This window comes from Neopsephotus bourkii, unplaced genomic scaffold, assembly GCF_033783945.1.
Source record: "Neopsephotus bourkii isolate Nb327-2 ecotype Australia unplaced genomic scaffold, CSIRO-AGI_Nbou_v1 NB_2, whole genome shotgun sequence".
NCBI lineage: Eukaryota > Metazoa > Chordata > Aves > Psittaciformes > Psittacidae > Neopsephotus > Neopsephotus bourkii.
This window is the reverse complement of record NW_026900519.1, coordinates 1,077,099-1,096,926: the sequence shown is the minus strand read 5'-3', so window position 1 is coordinate 1,096,926 and position 19,828 is coordinate 1,077,099. Positions and strand designations below refer to the sequence as shown.

The following is a 19,828-nucleotide window of genomic DNA, read 5'->3' as shown; positions in this document are numbered from 1 at the left end:
CAGGCAGGGGAGCGTTACCAGAGTTGCTTTGTTGCCTCTGACTTGCTTCTTGGGCAGAAAGGTCTTTTAGAGATGCCAGGAGCATGTTGATCTTCAGTGCCCTTCCATGGGGTTGGCTTTGCAGTCGCCAAGAGAGGGCAGTGTGTCCTTGGAGCTGGACCCCACAGCATCAGCTGCCAGGCATGTGCTGCTTCCACTGTCATCTGAGCAACAGCCTGAGTCTCAAGAATGCTGAGAGAACACAAGTCCTTAAAACCATATGAAATGAGTAATTGACTGGCAGACTTGTTAGCAAATGCATTAGGAGCTGTGCATCATCATGTGACTGTTGGCCCTTTCCCTAGAACTGTGGCAGGGATACAGCAGTGCTTCCTCTTGCCTCACTTTCTGAACAGAAGTGTCCCCTGTCTGTCCCAGTTGCGTCATTCTGCTCTACTTTTTGCACTTGGTGTCTCCTCCAAGAGGGGGAAGGATGTTCGTGGGATCAGTGCAGAGCTTTGCTGTGAGTCACAGTCAAGTGAAGGCATAATTTAAAATATAAGGAATTGGGGAGAAAAAAACCAGCAACAAAAGGAAAACCAACAGAGGTTGTTACATGCTAATATTTTGCCTCAGGGCATCAAACAGGAAATGCTTATGCCAGTCTCCATCTCCAAAGCAAATCTTTGTTCACTAAAGAGGCAGATATGATTGAAGATTGAAGTATGGAAGCATGCATCTCTCCCCAGCCCAGTGGGATCTTTTTCCTTTCTAAGCTGTTCCTGCAGCAGGGCCTGTGAATGAGTTCTCACTGCTGTTTGCCTTCTGTTTTCAGGACCCATTTGTGAACCCTTACATTTCATTCAGCTCTGTGTGGTGAATAACTCTCAGTTTTCTGCTGCTGGTCAGGACTCTGACAGCACCTGTCTGTTAGTTAGGAAGTGGTTTTTAATGCTGGCAATTGTTGCCCTGTTCACAAAGTTAGGGGAAGGCACCTTTACTGGTGACTTACGTCTTGCAGAAACGATGCTGCCCTGGCCTAGTAATCAGTGATACATCAAGAACATCCCATTTCCCAGGGTTTATTAAGGAGTTCAGTTCTATAACTAATTGACAGTACAAAGTTGCTTGATAGTCCTTGGAAGACAGGGTGCTTTGTATAACAGGAAAGCACATTGAAATAACCTCAAAAGTTGCTTTGAGAGAAAAAGGTATCCCAGGAGGAGCAACCACATTGAAAATTATTAACCTTGCTTCTAAATCCTTCCTTGACACAGTTTTTTCTTCTTCTCACTTTCTGTAATGGTAGAATGAGGTGAAATTTGCCCATATGGTAGGAACAGGGTAGCATTTCCTCTCTGGGGGGTGCTGTATTGCTAGCTTGGATTTGAAGTTAGCAGCCTGTAGATGTTTAGCATTTGTTTTACTGGAACAGTTCCTGAATTGTCAATGAACGCAGCTATAGTTTGTGCCATTCGGCTGCTTGTCGTAACATTTAAAAGCAAATGCTTGTGCACTTTTATAATGGCACTTGAAGAATGATAAACCACAGCATCCCATTTGTGTTTCGCTTCGGTATTTACAGGGTAATGAATTCTCCCTTGCTGCTTCAGCTGGATATGCTTTCACCTCCTCTTCCTGTTTCAAGCAGTTGTTCAGTTGGTGTACATTTTAAAATGCCTCCAATTTTTAGGAGGTTGTCAGTGACAGAAAAGAACTCTTACTGCTTTTTTGCTTGGCAGAGGCATTGAGCTAATCTACTCATGTTAAATCCAAGCATCCCTAGAGGAAAGAAGTGTATTGTCACTGATTTGGTCTGGTTAGAAGAGCTGGAGGCATCTGCTAAAACTGGAAGATTTCTTTTTTTTTACAGAAATAAACTTTTCCTATAAACATGGGGTTTTTTCTGCAGACATGCAGAATTTTTTTGTTATTATTCTTAATCTGTCCTCTAAAAGAAGGAAAAGGTGATCTTTTGGGGACGAAACCAAGTTGCAAAGTCCAGAAACCTATCTAATGGATCTCCTAGCAAAAGAAGGCTGTTGCTACAGCACATTCTTGTTCCATTACTGTTTGTACATTTTAAAATTGAATTTTCCAAACAGCTTCAGGAAACTGGCATCCCATAAGTAACGTTTTTAAATATAGCTCAGTTACTGCTGAAATAAGTCAGTTATTTCCATGGACCGCTGTCCTGAGTATATTGCTCTAAAACCTTGGAAGCGTTTAGTGATAGAGTGCAAAGCAGAGTCAGTAACCCCAGCTATTTACTGAGGAATTGAGTTTGTCCTGGTTCTTTAAGGAATGAACTCTTGCAGATGGAATGCTCCTGTCTGCAAGGTTTATTTTCAACTTTTTCCTCTTTTGCTCAGGGGAAAACCAAAGCCTGAGTAGGAACGCAAGACTGTAGTAACTGCCCTTCTCAGTACCCATCTTGCTGCAGAGTGGCAGGGTAGGTAAATCCGGTGCTTGAGCACCACACTGTGCTGCTCTGTGCTCCTTTTCCTTAGATCAGTGAGCATTTAAGGCATTTTCAGAGTCATTTCAGTTATGAATTACTTGTTTGTACAGGGCTGTGTGGTCTTGAGTTGCACCTTCCCACGTGGGAACCCACTCGTGCATAGATGCCTGTGCATGAAGCTGGGTGGGGTGCTGAGCTGCTTGGGATGCTTGTGGGCATCCTAGCAATGCTTCCCATTGCTCTGCTCTGAGACCCCAAAGGAGCTGAGCTTCACAGGAGCAGCTGCTGCTAAGGCTTTGCCTTTGGAGGGACTTTAAAGTGACAAGTGTAGTCTCATGGGTCTTGTCAAATCGCTTCTGCGGCTTTTGAGCTTGAAGCATAGATCCCTTGAGGTGTGAAGCACTGCAGGACGTGGGGAAGGCTGTTTCTGCTTGCCTCTCCTCCAACCCTTCCCATTTTAGGACTTAAAAAGTATTCCAGAGCAAGGTGCCAGAACTTCCTAGCAACTTCACAACTAGTGATTTGCCTCCAAAAGCAAATGTGCACTTGCTGCGGTAGCTGTTCCTTAGCAAAAACTCTCTGGGCTGTGTGCTGGAAAATGGCAGGAGCTCTGTGGGCAAGGAAGGAAGAACCTGCTCATCCCTTGGAGGGAATAATGAGAGAAAGTTAAGCTCCACAAGCTTTCCCTTTACCAGGGGTGTTTTGCATTGGTTGTCCGGATACAATTGTTTGATACTGATTTACTATTTATAGGTATGTATTTTTAGAGACATGACAAAATCTCCTTGTGGGCCAAGATCTTTTGCCTGTTATTGGAGTACTAAGCAACAGAATTAAACTAAGCAGTGGAGTTGGTTATCCCATTAAGGTTACTTAATTCTGAGTATGATCTGAGCAACTTCACCTTTAGTAATGCATTTCTCTCCCTTTAACTTCACTATATGTCAGCACTGGGGAATCTGAACTCCTGGTGCAGATCTGCACCTACTTGCCTGCAGTGAGATGTGCCATGCTGTCCAGCAGGTCATTATCTCAGAATTGCAGCACTGCTCTGAATCACAGTCTCGTGCTGATGCATCTCAGTGGTAGTTTGTTATCTGTCAGCCAGTAATGCTTTCATTTGGGCCTGTGGTACGACATGGAACAGTTGCTTGATTAGGGATCCATCAGACATCTTAAAAGGAGTCATTTGCTGGTTTACAGATTGTTTCCATGAGCTGTTCTGCGTTCCCTAATGGTGCTGAATGAGTTCACAGCATCCTCTGGGCTAGGGTGGCTAGAGCTCCATAACAACCCCACTGCTGAGTTGCCTGCAGCAGGCTCTTAGCAGAGCAGGACTCCCTTCTGGAATGGGAATCTTGAGGCTCTTCTGCACAAATAGCTTGCTGACAGGCTCTGTTTTTGAAACCCCAGGTGAGTTTGTCAGGAGCATTGCATGTCAGCCTTCCTTTGCAAAGGTGGTAGGGTTGGTGACTTGTTCACCATATGAATGCAGCACCTCTGACTTGCACACTTTTTCATGTATTGAAGCATTCATTAAAAATCATAAAGACTAGTAGCACAATAGGATCATAGAATGGTTTGGGTTGGAAGGGACCTTAAATCTCATCCAGGTCCAGCCCCCTGCCATGGGCAGGGACCCCTTCCACTAGAGCAGGTTGCTCCAAGCCCCTGTGTCCAACCTGGCATTGAACACTGCCAGGGATCATCAGTCATTCGCTGCAGAAGGATGACTCTTTGAATCTTGTCTTTCTAAACTCTCTCTAACCTTTTCATTAATCACAGTTGGAATAGTTGATAGCATTGGTTGCTGCCTGCTCCATGATCTGCCAGATCTTGGAGTGTCCAAGGGAAGTATAGCAAGTTTTTCCTGCTGATGAGCTGGAAGATCCTGGTGGAAAGAATTCCATAGACACTGCCTCCCGTATTGTTCCTGGCACTGCAGGTTTTCTGGTGGGCTGGAATGGGTGATCTGCTTTCCTTCAAGCCTTGCCCTGACTTTGAGGGAATGTTGGCAGCTGCAGGCTCCGGCTCTGGGAGATGCTTTGCATAACCAACTGTTGCTGCTTCCAGTTAGTTTGGAAAGGAATTCCCCTCCTTGCTGCCCACTCCCTCTTCAAGGTATCTCTTAAAATGCTGGTACTTGCATTGCCAGCCGCTTGCATGTTGGCAGAGCAGGCTTGAGAAGGGGGTTCTGGCCCACATTGTTAAATAGGTCATGAACATTCAACTGTGACAAAGTTGGGTTGCTTTTTCCCCCAAAACCTGTTGTTGTGACACATTTCCATGATGATTTCCATGTTTCTAATGAGAATGGTAGAGCCATTCCATTCAAGCCATGTCTTGAATGATGACTCAGGTTCTCTGTTCAGGCTCTGTTGCCAGCAAGTGCTGGTGTGCAGTATTCTCCTGGAGGAAACTGCAGCCTGCTTCTCAACTGTGTAGGAAATTGTTCAAGTGGGAGATAGGGGAGTGTGTGCTGTGAGCATGGCTGTCCATGCAGGGAGGGGTTTGTGCTAGGTAAGTGAATGCTGTACTTAACATAGACCTTATAGACCTCATAGCAGCCTTCCAGTATCTGAAGGGGGGCTCTAAGGATGCTGGGGAGGGGCTCTTCATTAGGGACTGTAGTGATAGGACAAGGGGTAACGAGTTCAAACTTAAACAGGGGAAGTTTAGATTGGATATAAGGAAGAAGTTCTTTACTGTCAGGGTGGTGAGGCACTGGAATGGGTTGCCCAGGGGAAGTTGTGAATGCTTCATCCCTGGCAGTGTTCAAGGCCAGGTTGGACAGAGCCTTGGGTGATATGGTTTAGTGTGAGGTGTCCCTGCCCATGGCAGGGGGGTTGGAACTGGATGATCTTAAGGTCCTTTCCAACCCAAACCATTCTGTGATTCTACCATACAGGGGAGCAAGCTGACTTACTGAGGACCTTCTGCCAGCTGGGAAGTGCCTGATGAATGGCAGCAGCAGTGTGTCCAGTCAGGTTACCTCCTTGGCTCTAACGCGCTTGGTTTTGATGTCAGTAAACGGGAGGCTGTGTGGTCACGCTCTGCTTGGTCACACTGCTGAATATCATGTTCTTTACCTTTGTGCTGGGACAAGCATAGAAGGAAAGAGGGGGCAGAGTTTATCCCAGCACGCTGAGGTCAAGCTTGTTTTCCTTCTTTGAGCAAGACCAGACCAGCCCCTGGGGTCAGATTCTGCAAGCCTGTAAACAAAAGGCTTGTTTCTGCTGAAAGCCAAAGATGGGATTGTGTCCATCCGGAAAGTTGTTGGAACTAAATGATCTTAAGGTCTTCTCCAGCCCTCTCTCTTCTGTGATTCTCTTGCTCTGGCCTTCATGTTTATGTGGATAGCTGGCATTTGACGCTCTCCTTTGGAATGTTGTGTTTGTGGGAATTGCTGTTTAAAAAAAAGAAAAAGGAATATTTGCAAATTCTTGGTTTTGGCTGTTCCTCACCCTTTGATTTACTGAAATCTGCAGGGGATGGAGGTGAAAGGGGCAAGGGCAGCCACGGCCTCAGCCCCAGTGGAGAGTAAATGACGTGGGTTTTGCTCCTTTAAAAAAAACCCCAACCAGGTTGTTTGTGTCCAGGCAGTGAGTGCAGAACACAAGCAGGCTTCGATTTCAGCTCACATGGATTCTTGGAATAAACCCTAGCTCTCGCTTACAACAGCTTTGACTTCAGTGTGGTAATTTGGGCTGACCAGAGGAGGGTTGAGCAATGGCTTACTGGTAAGCAGGAAGGAGGATGTCCCACGGAGCTGGGTAACGGGGTGTAGCACAGCAGCATCTCGACATGGGGGAAAGCCAACACAAGTTGGTTTCTCCTAGGCTGTTTTTAATGCTTTCCTAAGGCCAGCTTACTGGTGGATCTTGTGGTGTTTCTCAAAGCCAAAACTTGCTGGTTTGTGTTTAGCCAGAAGACTCTACTTCCTTCTTTGCTAAACCACTGCTCTACAGCATTCCCCTGCCCCAGAATGTGCAAACAACTTCCCCTCTCCCCCATGGGGGACATAAGCTCAACATCAGATCCCACACGTAAGAAGGATGTGGACCTGTTGGAGTGGGTCCAGAAGAGGCCACAGAGATGCTCCAAGGGCTGGAGCAGCTCAGCTCTGGAAACAGGCTGAGAGATATGTTATTCCAAATTATAACTTCATTAATAGTGAACTGTCTGTTTGGTGTATCACTGATGGATCTCCTGAATTCCTCTTTCCTTGCCAGGAGGAATCATAACCGGGATCCCCAGCAGCAAGCACGCCCTACGAGGCCGTAGCTGGAACTGCTTCACTGCAGTAAGGAGGTGAGCAAGAAGTTTAACCTTTTGCAACCTGTGGTATCATTTCATTATTCATTTGCCTTCCTCTGATGATGAAGTTTTACCTGCTACAGTGGAAGATGGTACAGCAAATGGTGCCACTGTGGTGGCTGTGATTTGCAGGTGCTCTTCTGATTTGACTCTTCATGCTCTCGCTGGTCTGAGACAAAGGGTGGTGATTCCTCACTACCCATATGGAGCAGTGTCATGTAACAGTAATCCACCTCGTTAATTAGGGAAGAAGATCTGTAGATTCCAAAGAGGACATGTCCCTCTGAGTCAGAAGGCATGAGGTGTTCGTGGGAGCCTTTGTTCTTGCTGGGAGACAAGGGAAGCTGTGTGCTTCAACTGCTGTAGCTGGATAATGAAGTTCAGGTTCCTTTTTTATCTAGCCTTTGCTGGTAAGCATTTACCTGTAGCACACAAACAGAAGATGCTACAATGATGGCTTCTTCATTCCATATAGCAGTGGTTTTGCTCTGTGCTGGAATATTAAGTGCTCCAAGTGACTAGTCTCCCTGCCCTCTAAGAAGAATGGTCAAGGGTAGAGGCAAGAGATGCAACACATGATTCAAGGTGTGTGCCTCATGTGTCCTGTGTTTTGTGACCTCTTGTCTTTGGCTTCACACACATCTCACTGAAGCTGTTGCTTTTCTGACAACCATAATGATTTTTGTCCATTCTGCTGAGGACAGCTCTTGCAAATAACCTTGTATGCCATTAAGATGAAATGGTTTGTTCCAATCTTCCCTATACGAACAATCAACACTAAAGCATTGTCTGGTAGTGCTGACTAACAAAGCCTGTAATTAGTAATCTCCAGTTAATGAAGCAACGTGATTAAAGCCTCATGACTTTTCTATAGAAGAAATAAGTTAAGCATTAGTTGTGCTGGTTTAAATCGTCCATGAGCTTTGCATGATCTCTGTGCAGGCAAAATCAGCAGCACCTTTCTGAAAGTTTTAGTCTTATTTTTTCCATTTTGCTGATATTTTCCCTGGGTGCCCCCAAATATGATATTGAAGTTTGATTTAAACTGCAGTGATGGCTGTAGGTGGAGTTCACCTCCTAGAAAGCTTCATTGGCCTCACTGTGTAAAGAAGATGGGGCACAGTGAATGGGTAGACTTTGGTGTTCTTGAAGGGAAATGACAGGGAGGTTCTGCACCAGCTTCCTTCCCTTTCACCATTTCACCAGCGTGTTTCCACTGCTTCCTTTTCCAAACCTTGCAGTTTTACTCCCAACCTTGTCTTCTCATATGGTTTTCCTTCAGAGGTCTTGAATCTCATGTTGCCATGCAGATGGTGTTCTGTGGCACCACACATGATGCGATGCAGTTGGGTCTAACCACATCCCATTTGATGCTGACTTTTTAAGTGCAGCTGCTTCTATAAAATACTGAGAAATTGTTTTAGTAGTCCTTAAAGAAATTGTTGCTGCTTGGAACAATCAATAGCTGAAGATTTCACAGTAAAAGATGGACTGTGGTATGTGGATACTGGTGTCCCCTTCCTCTGGTTGACTCCATCCTCATAGTGTAATACTTGACATGAGTGCTTTCCATGGAGCTTCGAAAGTGCCTTTGTGCAGCAGTAGTCCTTTTGTGAAATCCTGTATTTCCTGTCCCATGTGTGAAATAGCAGCAAGGTAAAGGAACTTACGACGAGCCCATAGCTGAGAATAGAGTAACTTGCTCCCGTAGTTCTGTCGTCCTAGGGATGGACTATCTTTAGATCAAGGGTGCTGTATTTCAAAGAGGAAAAGGAGTGTTGCTTGCTTCTGTTAGTGTACCCATTGGAATTGATGGGGCAGGAGGCTGAGTGCATGTTTAAGTCCTCCCCATTTTCAGGAAGTGTTTGATACCCACACTGGGCACCTGAGGGGAAGATCTGGTTTGGGTCAGGCTGGTGCTGCTTTGGGGCAGGAAGACAGATGACAAACAGTTGCTGTTCTGCAGCAGAAGAAGCTGCTGCAGCAACTCCAAAGAGTTAAGATCTGTGTGAGTCCAAAGCCAGTGGGTTCTGTGTGTCACAGGAAGGCTTTTGGAGACAGAAATGGTGGCTAAATATGCCTTTTGGGTATCAAATCGTCTAAACCACAGTTCATTTGAGTGGGGAAAAACTTCTCTGGATTAACTGCCTGCGTTGAGCTGGTCTGAACTGCAGAGGTCTCTGTTAAGCCACTTAAGCCCGTGGAGTATTTTAAACTGGAAAACTCTCTTTGTTATGCTGTGGCCTTTAATATTAAATAACGCCTATACATTTGTATCAAGGAGACTGTCATGCAACCATCGCTTTAATCGCTGCTCCAGCTAACAGTGCAGTCCAGCCAGCACAGTGGAGCGAGGCACTGGAGCACTTGGAAGAGGCAGCTTAGCCTTTGCAAGGAGGAAGATGGTTTTTCCTGCTGCTCTGAGCACTGCAGGGCAGTCCCAACCCAGAGGTGCCTTCAGAATGCCCGGGGTGTCGGCAGATGGCAGCACCTTGCCCTGTGCTGGGTGTTATTTCTGGCTGGGAGATTCCTTGGTCCCCTGGATTCAACACCACAGTCTAGACTTACTGACAGACAGGATTCTTCTCCTGTTAGGTAAGCAAGATGTAGACGCCCATTATGCAAATTCCCAGCCATAGTGTCCCTCTGTAACATATTTCAAATTGTCTAAATAAGGTGCTGTTTCATACAAAAACTTGTGGCCAGGCTTTTGGGCAGCTTTCAGCCCTCTCTGCATGATGCGCTTTTCCCCTGGAGATGGCTAATGGGTGCAGACTGAGTGCTTATTTGCCTTCTGTCCAGATGTGGAACCATAGCAGGAGGCAGGCTGCATAAAGAACTAATGTTTTTCACAGGAAAAACTTAACGGCCAGTAGCTTGTTCCTCTCACTGCAGCACTGTTCATACAAGCATCTCCATGGGTCTTACTACATAAAGCATAGATTCAACAGGCATTTTTTGGTGTCTGAGTGCTGTAAGTGTGCATCCCTGGGAACAGAAGGGTTAGAGGGTTATTTGTTAGCTATTTTCAGGGGAAATAACAAACTCTTCCCTGTGGTGTCTGCAAAACAGTGGTGTTTGGATGCTCAAGCTCATGTTGACAGCCAGGAGTAAGACTTTGCCCTTTGCAGTGCTGGGTGGGACTTCCTCTGGTGTGGGCTGTAATCCCATCCCTTCCTGCATGGGAAGGCTGGCTGTCCTTCAGCCTCCTCCTGCATTAAGCCCTGAAATGTGCCCTGCATGTTAAGTAATTGCAGCCTGCAATTACTGACTCGTGATCCGATCATCTGCAGCTTCCCAGTGCATCTGTGCTTTTGGTTACTTGCATGAGTTAAAATGTCTGTCTGCTTCCAGCAGCATTATATAAACCATCTCATTCTGAAAGTGTGTTTTAACATTTCTGCTTTAAGCTGTGAGATAATGAGAGGGGGTGAGCATTGCTGAGTCAGTTCTTACTGGCTCTGCTTTTTGTCCTTCCTGCCCTCCCACATGCTCCACCTGGGCATGGAGTTAACCTTCAGCTGCGACAGCCCCCATGGGCTTTCCTCTCAACACGTAGCAGTAAGCAGAGCCTGGTTTCCTATTCTCCTGTTCCTTGGCCTGTGATAACAACTGAGGCTTTTTGGAAGAGCCCTGGCTCAGGAGCATTGGAGATCTGGGCAGGAAGCTTGCCCTGAAGTTCGGGCAAGCCGCTGCTCTGTCCTGCCTTTGCCAAATGGGCAAGCAGCCAGGATAACTAAATCAGCCTTTGAAACACTGAAACTCGAAGTAAAGGGGCATGTATTCTTATGGGGCAGCCTGGAGCACAGAAGGCTGTGTGGTGACCTCATAGCAGCCTTCCAATATATGAAGAGGGCCTATAAGGATGCTGGAGAGGGACTCTTCATCTGGGACTGTAGTGATAGGACAAGGGGTAATGGGTTAAAACTGAAACAGGGAAGTTCAGGTTAGATCTAAGGAAGAAGTTCTTTATTGTGAGGGTGCTGAGGCGCTGGCACAGGGTGCCCAGAGAAGCTGTGGCTGCCCCATCCCTGACAGTGCTCAAGGTTAGGTTGGACACAGGGGCTTGGAACAAGCTGCTCCAGTGGAAGACGTCCCTGCCCATGGCAGAGGGGTGGAGCTGGGTGATCCTAAGGTTCTTTCCAACCCCAACCATTCTATGTTGCTTTCAGCTGCAGAGCTGAGGTTTCATTGCTTGACAGTATTGTGTACAACCTAGAGGTGTTTGATGCTGTTGTCTGCTGGCCTGGGAGCTGACAGAGTTAGTCACAAAGGACCGAGCAAACCTGACTCTTGTTTTGGGGTGTGAGATGCTGACAGACGTGCAAGGCATTACCTGTCACTGTTAAAGGAGATGGTATGGTGGCATCTGTGGTGCAGGTCAGCAGGGTTTGTCTGACCTGTGATCCTTTTGAAGTTTAAAGCTGCCTAAGCACTTTTCTATTGGTGTGCAGTAACGCTTGCTGTGGGTTTTAAACAAAACCTTTTCTGGTGAGATGGAAGCTCTGGTTGTGGGCTTAACTGGAAGAACAGTTCCTCCTCTGTCAATGGGGAAAGGATCTGCCTGACTGGAAGCCAGGCTGAGAAGGTGCATGGGATTTAGGTGAATAATCCAACTGCCAGTTGTTTCTAGAATTGATTTCTGACTTTCTAGTGTGAAAGCCCTTAACCTCTTCTGTAGATCTCGTTGAATTTATGCCTTCTGATTGCAGAATAGAGCTGCACAGGTATATTGGCATTAAACAGGTTATGTGTTTAGCTGGGTTTTCTAAGTATAGGTTTATATAAAAGTGACTAAACACCACTAACTTTTTACCTCCTTCCAGCCAGTTTCCCATCATAGTGTAGGGTGCACGTACAGCTGCTCTCGCTGTCTGGACAGGCTTGCATTCCTCAGCCCTGAGGCCAGCATTCCTCTGCTCCCCTGCACCAGCTCATTTGCTTAGTGTTTGTTTCAGTTTTGACTCCCAGAACTGTCTCCAGATCACTTAAGCTGGCAGACACCTTTAATAGCTGTACATACAGCCCCCACCCTCTGGCATTTTAATATCTTGTTCATACTTAACTAAAATAAAGTGGATATTTGGCAAATTTCAGTCACTTGTTGCTGTCGTTCACTGGAATTAATCTGGAATCCCCAAATGCCATTTGTTAAAGGCACTTGCAGTTTGCTTAATAGACACTGAGCTATTTCAGTTAAAAATCTGAGAGGAAAGCTGCCTTTTTGGGTTTTAAGTTTTGGATGGCAGCTTGGACTGGAGAAATCTCTGCTTTGGGTTTCTCCTTCTCTGCTCTGTGTACACAGGAGCTCATGCATGAGCTGTTCCTTCCTTAGAGCTCAACCTAGGGTGACTCAGTTTTATTGTCATTTGCTCCCTGCCGTCCAGTGCCACAGGGAAAAATGTGTGTGCAAAAGTGTCTAGGAAGAGCCAAATGAGTCAACTATTGGTCTGGGTGCTATGCTTCAGGTTCAGAACAGCATCACTGCTTCTTACCTATTGCTTTCCTCAGCTTGATTTATTGCTGGCAGCTGTATCTTTGGGGAGAAAAACCCAAACCAGCCCCAAAACATAGACAGTGCATCCTATGCCTCGATGGCTTTGATGTAATTCAGACCTCAGTGCCTCCAGCCTGAGCTGGAGTTGAGCTAAGACAGTGGTGTTGGAATTCTTCATCTTTTTGAAGTCTAGACCTAAGTAATAGACTTTCTGTGTAACCATGAGGACAAGGCCACTGTGCCAGCTACAGTTATAGTAAATCATTGCTCTGGAAGAAACAGTACAAACAAATGAAGAACAACTTTCCTTGGAAGCCTCCCATTTGAATATTGCCACAGTCTGATTATATGTAATTGATTCTCAGCATTTGGAAGCCAACTAGCAGGTCTCTGACTGTTCATAGCCAAAGGCTGGACAAAGCCTGATTAAACTGTACTATATCATCTGTACTCGAAGCTTCTTAAACCTGAATCTCATTGGGACTCATCTTTGCATCTTCTGGTCTGGGCTTTAGTAGCTCTGAACCAAAGGGATGCTTTATTTCCACAGCAGATCTCAAATCTGTTTTGGTGTTTCTGTAGATAGTCCCCAGCTTGGGGACAGTTTTGGTTCTCCATGAGATCCCTGCTATGAAGGACTTGTAAAGCATCTGCAAGAGAATACAAGAAAGCCTCAGTACCATGAGTTCAGGCAGTTTTGTCCAAGAGATTTCCTTATAAAGTATTGCTACAGCTGCAAAGCTCTGCCAACAGGAGTGGTCCATTTCTCTCCTTTTCCTTTCCTTGCTGCAGTGAAGACTCTGCTTCTGCCAGAGTCACACCCAGTGCACTGTGATGGATGCAGAGCATGGAGGTGGCTGAAGATCCACAATAGATGGATTTTTGTGCCTGACTTAGTGCAGCCAGCTCCTGAAACAAAAGGATGTGATTCCTTAGTGTGTTGAACAGCACTTGGTGCCACTTCTCATGGGTTTCAGTGGACTAACTGGCACAAAACATTTGCTAGGATGAACACCTTCATCCTGACCTATTCTGGATGATGGTAGGGTTAGCTTCAGTGACACAAAATCATAGAATAGTTAGGGTTGGAAAGGACCTCAAGATCATCAAGCTCCAACCCCTCTGCCATGGGCAGGGACACCTCACTCTAAACCATATTACCCAAGGCCTCATCCAACCTGGCCTTGAACACTGCCAGGGATGGAGCATTCACAACCTCCCTGGGCAACCCATTCCAGTGCCTCAGCACCCTAACAGGAAAGAATTTCCTCCTTATATCCAATCTAAACTTCCCCTGTTTAAGTTTTAACCCATTACCCCTTGTCCTATCACTACAGTCCCTAATGAAGAGTCCATCCCCAGCATCCCTATAGGCCCCCTTCAGATACATGCTTTGGGAAGCTCTGTTCTGTAAAACAGAAACTTGTCATGCTTTAATGCAGGGAATAATAGCAAGTATTTTGGGACCCTCTCTAAGAAGCCTGATTCCTTTTGAAAGCAAAGCAGATTAGCTCCGAAGGCAGAACTTCGGCTTTGGAGCTTCCAGGGTTTGATTTGTCTGCAGCTGAAGGAGCTGCCCCTGTTCTTGTTTGGAGGGGGAGAGGACTCTGATGCAGGGAGGGCCTGGGGCTTCTATAGCATGGCTGCATGTCAGAGTAGAGTGCAAGTTGTTCATCTTTCATAGTAAACCCTCGTGTTCAGCAAAAATGGTTTCTCAGTCCACAAACACTTTGTTGTGAACTTTGGAGATAAGCTGTAATTCAAACCTTCAGGGTTTTTGTTAGCTCCCTACTACCGATAGATGCATCTTACAGAATATTTGGTGGGCGTTGTAATGGTTTGAAATGTACTTTTTGCACGAGGTGATCCATAGAGGACTAACAGTTAACTTCTGCATTGTGCAAAGGGTTTCTTTTGGTTAGCTGCTGGTTGTTGTGCAAGCACATTTACACCTTTATCAGCATCTCCTCTGTGACAAATGCTGTTTTCTGTCTGTCTTAAGTGCTCTGTTAAGATTTATGGTGGCCTTGCAGGGAAGAGATCAGTTTTCCCAAGGCCAGGCTGTGGCAGAGCTGGTGTAGGAACCTGGGCTAGTCTGCAGGACTGTGGTTTGGTCTCAAGGCTCTCACTGCACACTGTGTAGCTCTGAAACAGAGGGTGAGAGTGGCTTAGAGGACCCATTTCCTAACCATAGCATGTGCTGCTGCAGAGCTAGATGTGACTGTTCCCTGAGGCACCCTGTGCTCAGAAAGTGTGCTGGGAACTCTGGAATCTTGGAGGGCAGCTGGACAAAGCCAGTCTGCTCTGCTTCCTTCTTGGGGTTGCTGCTGTCACGAGTCAAGCTGACAAAGGAATCTGCTCCTTCTGTAGTGCTCATATGTTAAGGAAACACTTTAAATGCAACAGCAACCACTCAAAGTCAAACTGCATTTGAAACAGGATAGGACTTAGGACTTCTGCAGCATGTGCAAAACTCCCCTGTGGGTTTAATCAGACACAATCAGCAGTGTGCAGATGGGCAAGGGAGAATTTGAGATTGTGGCAATATAATATTTATATTACAACATAAAATATATTTTAGTATAACCGAAATAATCCCAGTTTAATATGTCAAAGATCTGAGCAATGCTGGGATTCTCTCTCTCGTTCAGGTTTTAGTCTCTTAAGAGACTAAGGATGTTGTGATTGGTGTTGAGATGTCATGGGATTGTTTGTAACCTGGTTTAATGTTTTTCATCAGTTTTTTCCTTTCCTTGTACCTCTCGACACCTTCAATGTTAAATTTGTTTCATGCTAAAATCTGGCAGTCTGAACACATCTTTTGTCAGCTTTCCATGAACTCTCTATACAGAGGAGCGACTAGAAGAGACTTCACATGAAACATCATTGCCTCAAAACCTCAGTGCTTATCTAGATGCCCAGGTTCAGCAGAACAGATTTGCTTTATAGACCAATACCAAGGAACCCTTCGGTATCTCTGCCACAATCATGACTCGCCCCTAAAATATTCTTTGCAGCAAACTTATCAGCAGTGTAGGTCTCCAAATACATTCCTGGCTTCTCTGCTCCTGGCTGCCCTCCAGCCATGTCACGCTGCATGGCTTCACTGAGAGGAGCCTGTTTGTGTAACCTGTCTGCTTTACTGCTCAGGCTCACCTTGGTATGCTGTAGTCCCTCCACTTAACACAGATAGTTCATGCCTTGGGAGCTGGGGGACCGTGAGTTTTTGGCTACCCTGGAGTGATGTTTGCAGCCTTTCAATGGGGATGGTCACAGACCTGTGGGAGGCCAGAAGGATGAAGAGGGTGCACTCTGGGAGCACCCAGTCCATTCCTGCTGTTAATTGCACCCGCTTTTCCCACCTTCTCCAAGTTGCTGAATAGTGGAAAAAGGAGAAGGGAGAACTTATGCAGGGGTTCAGGTTCAGAGGTATGTCCAAGACAATAAGGGCTATTTACCCTCATCTCCCATGGTTAGCTTGAATAAGCATAAGGGAGTGAGAGCGCAGTTAACACCCAAAATCTGCATTATAGCTTGAAGGGATGTGGAATACTTGAGTTGGCTATGACTGAAATGCTGCACTTTGTGTATCCCCATGGGATGCATGCAGCTACTCCTCCACTAAGTGTATTTATTTTTGCTGGTGGTATCTCTTGCCTTCCCATTGCTCTTGGATCTGATGCTTCCTTTGGTCTGCCTGTCTTGGTACGGATGCCCTTCAAATGAGTTGATGCCTCTTGTTTTCAGTAGCTTGGGGAAATAACCTCTCCTTTCCCACAGTCATGTGCTGGATTTCACAGCAAGAGCATGTTTCTTGCTGGTTGCCATTTGAGCATCACACCTGGGAAATGCATTACTGGGAAAGAATGGCTGGGAATAGGGTTCACAGGGCCAACAAGTTCAGTTTAAGTGCAGTTAGTTTTGGAAAGCTTGGGCAAAAAGGGTAGTCACGGTCCCTTAAGGACCCTGCAAGGCATCAGGAGGGGAGGTGAGCTCAGAGCTCGAGTCGAGTTGAACTGCCATAGCTGGAGAATGGGAACTGCTGCTCTGTTGTCTTTGTGCCAAAACAACGCTGGGAGTCTCCCTGAGAGAAATAAAATGGCTTTGGTCCAGTATTTACTACAGGATGGGGAAGAGCAGTGATGTGCTTACAGGCCCTTCACACGGCTGGGGCTGTGTGAATCATCTTGCACAGTTACCCAGCTTGGGAGGTCGTCTGTCTGCCTTGGCCCTCTTTGACATCTCCCTTTCCCTTCCCACGATGGGTGGGGGAGAAGATGTGGTGATCTCCGGTGAGTTTCCTGTGGTTGGGTGACTCAAGCAGTACTCAGTTGTCTTACTAATGCTTCTCATGTGTCACTAGCCTGTGTGGCCTGAGCACCCAGAAACCTGCTTGTGGGCTGGCACATGGTGGCAAGCATCCCACCTCTGGAGCCTCTGCTTCAAAGGCCAAATCCTGCTTGCCTTTACAATGCATGGGAATATGCTGTTAACAGTTTGTATGAAACTGCTCCAGAATGCAGTTCCTCATCTGTCACTTTTGCTTAATCGAAGCTGAATGTAACCTGCTTGGTTTTGATGGAGCCTGGTGGTAGTCATGGGTTTCCTTCCCGATACACAGTGTCCCTGCACCTTAGTCTAAACACCCTGTTTCTTTCAACAGCTTTTGCCTGGAGGCTGTTCCCGCATCCTTTTCATAGGTTTGAAACTTGCACTTCAACAGCTGCATTTCTGCACTTTGATTTCTCCCTTGCAATATCCAACTGCTTTACTTTTTCCTCCCTCGAACAAACAGCAGAATCAATGTGGGTTGTAGGTGATGTGCAGCTGATGGTTTCTATCAACCCTCACCCCTTTCTTTCTGTTGCTGTCAGGGCTTTCTCCAGTCTCAGATGTTCAGAGAACAATAATTTGGCTCCTTCCTACCATTGCTCCTTCTTAATATTGCACTGAAATTAATAGAGGTATAGATGCCATTGTTCTGAGTGTGCTTTGCCTTAATACTTCACCTGGCAATGAAAGTGGTCAGTAAAGCATAAATTTGAGTTAGAACAATATTTCTTAATGCTTTCAGTGATTTCTGTACCCACTGCAGAATATGAGTGGTGAATAGATTCCTTTGGTCCTCTGGCTGAAATCCCATGTGAAATTCCTATCGCTAAGCATCTCTGGTTTGCAGAGGCTTCCCAGAAAAGCCTGTGGAATTTCTTCACAATCATTAGCTTACAAACCTATGTCACAAAGTTGTGTTTGTGGCAGGATTATCCACATCCAGACAGTGGCATCTTGCAGTTTTCTCTGTGTTCCCCACCATAGCAGCATGCATAGCAGCATGCATAGCAGCATGCATAACAGCATGCATAACCATAACCACCATGCCTCTGCCTTGCTGGTTGTCCTGCCAGTCCCACCACCACTGCTCTCTGCACTGTTTGCAGGTCCATGTAGCAGGGAAGCCCTGAGCATCTGAAGACACCCAAGTCTGTTCCCAGCAGTGGTAACTCCGGGAATTGCAAGCATGGACGGATTAATGGCAAACAGAAATGCTGTTTACATGGTTCCAAGCAGAGAGAGAGGAAAGAGAGTATTCAGAACTGCAACTGCCTGCTGAAGCTTGGTTCAGCGCCAGCGCTGCCTGGATTGGTGCCTGCCTAAATCAACAGGCAGTTCAGTTTGAGGGAGTTCCAGGAAGGGCCTGAGAAATACCTTTTTACTGTGGTTGTGTATTGCTCTTGCTGCTCTGATGTGGAGCCCTAAGCTTGTGGTATCTGGGTCTTGGCTCTGAATAGGTATGCAGCACCGGCTGAGTGCTCAAATCCTGCTCACGCTCTCTGAAGGGGAATGTGAGTGAGCAGCTTCGTTCAGCAGATTAATACTTGAGTTTTGCCTTCCATGTTTTTCATATTCGGGCTGTTGATGTGGGTAATTTCAGGTGGAAAGCTTGTGAGTTGGTTGCATTTTAGGTGGCCTTTTCCTCTTCTGGAGCTGATAAATATGTCCTGATGTATGAAGAATTCAGAGCAGCTTTGCAGAAACTGTATGGTTCAGCTTATGTGCTCTTCAGATTGTCACAATGTCTGCAGGTCATTTCACAAGAAACAGGGATATAATGATTTAAAGAGCCCTTGCAAACAGCTCTGTGCTCTGTTTGGTCTGCAAGCTGCTACATCTGCAAGTTACATTTTGGGTTTGCAGGCTCTGCCCTCTGTCCTATTCATGCTTTATGGTTGACTGAAATGAGACACAGTGTGACACTGTGGGAACCAGGAGGGAAGCAGTTGGGAAGTAGCTTAAGAGGGTTTGTTGGGATAGGGAGGAGGTGGCAAGCAGCACCTCGCTTGTTTCTCATCATGAGTTTCCCACGTTGTTAGCAAGGCCGTAAATTAGATGGGGAGCTCTGTTGTCCAGAAATATCTGGTGTTTTAAAGAGACTTATTTTGTTGCCAGAATATACCAAAGTATTTGTGTGTTGCTGTAAGGTCAGCAGGCCTGGGGCCCTTCATCTTTGCAAAAGAGGTTGTTTGGCTTAATGTGCTATTAAGATAAGTTCATAATGAGTTTGCCATTAAGAGCCTGCCTCTAACAGGTTTGTAGGCTCTTAGCTCGGCATGCTTTCCCAAGTGGCTGATTTGAAGACTTCTTTAACTGCTAACTTGCTGAAGGTTCTGGGAGAGGTGACAACGGGGATGGGATCTGTCAGCAAGACTCAAGACCTGAGGCTGCTGTGCAAGAAAGGGTGTCTGATATAATCATGCACAGAAGTACCACCAGAGGAGGGTAACTGCAAGGCTTCCATGTGTTGGACCCTGTGTTCAGGTTGGAGATAAGGAAGTTCTTTACTGTGAGGGTGGTGATGCACTGGAATGGGTTGCCCAGGGAGGTTGTGAATGCTCCATCCCTGGCAGTGTTCAAGGCCAGGTTGGACAGAGCCTTGGGTGAGATGGTTTAATGTGAGGTGTCCCTGCCCATGGCAGGGGGGTTGGAACTGGATGATCTTAAGGTCCTTTCCAACCCAAACCATTCTGTGATCCTGTGACCTAATCTCAAACCAAGGGTTCAGCTGCCAAACAAGCCAAAAGCAGCTGATTCATTTATGATCAATATTGGGTGGAAAGGAACATGAGGAGAACTGTGGGGTTACGTTTGATGGTACGATGCTGTACAGCCTGCTGTGTGACTCAAGCGGGCTACATTCCTGCTTTTGTCTTCCTTAAAATGTGATGAAGAGTTAACTCCAGTGCTTTTAATTAAGTTGTTTGCATTCATCAAGGGGTGAAAATAGCTGGAGGGTAGATAGAAGCTATCCTTCATGCACAAAGCAAGTCCAACAGATTGTATTTTGTCCCTACAAGACAAAGTTACAGTACAGTGAAGACTAACCACATGGCTGTGCAGATGATGAGTTTATTCTGCTCAAGCTGATGGATGTGCTTAGCTTATCTCACCTTAGGAGGCCTGTAATAGACCTGGAGAGGTGACAAACAAGTTCTCGGTGCAGAGCTGTGATGCATTAACCTTTGTTTTGATCAACATGTTATTTGCTTTTGAGTCTGCCTGATGGCTGATGCCGATTC

General features: G+C 46.1%; 2 protein-coding genes across 4 annotated transcripts in view; one reads left to right on the top strand and one right to left on the bottom strand.

The window, feature by feature from the left end:
- Nucleotides 1-19,828, bottom strand: part of PEX11G (peroxisomal biogenesis factor 11 gamma) — a 343,872-nt gene that overhangs the window by 151,839 nt on the left and 172,205 nt on the right. The gene's annotated exons all lie outside the window — the stretch shown is intronic.
- The window catches only part of GNG7 (G protein subunit gamma 7), a 66,242-nt gene that overhangs the window by 15,776 nt on the left and 30,638 nt on the right, over nucleotides 1-19,828 (top strand). For 2 of the 3 annotated variants that reach the window (XM_061350301.1, XM_061350212.1), the window contains exon 3: nucleotides 6,673-6,751. The exons of the other annotated variant lie outside the window; for it this stretch is intronic. The gene's annotated coding sequence lies outside the window, so the exon portion shown is untranslated. The remainder of the gene's footprint in view (nucleotides 1-6,672; nucleotides 6,752-19,828) is intronic. 3 annotated transcript variants of the gene reach the window in all.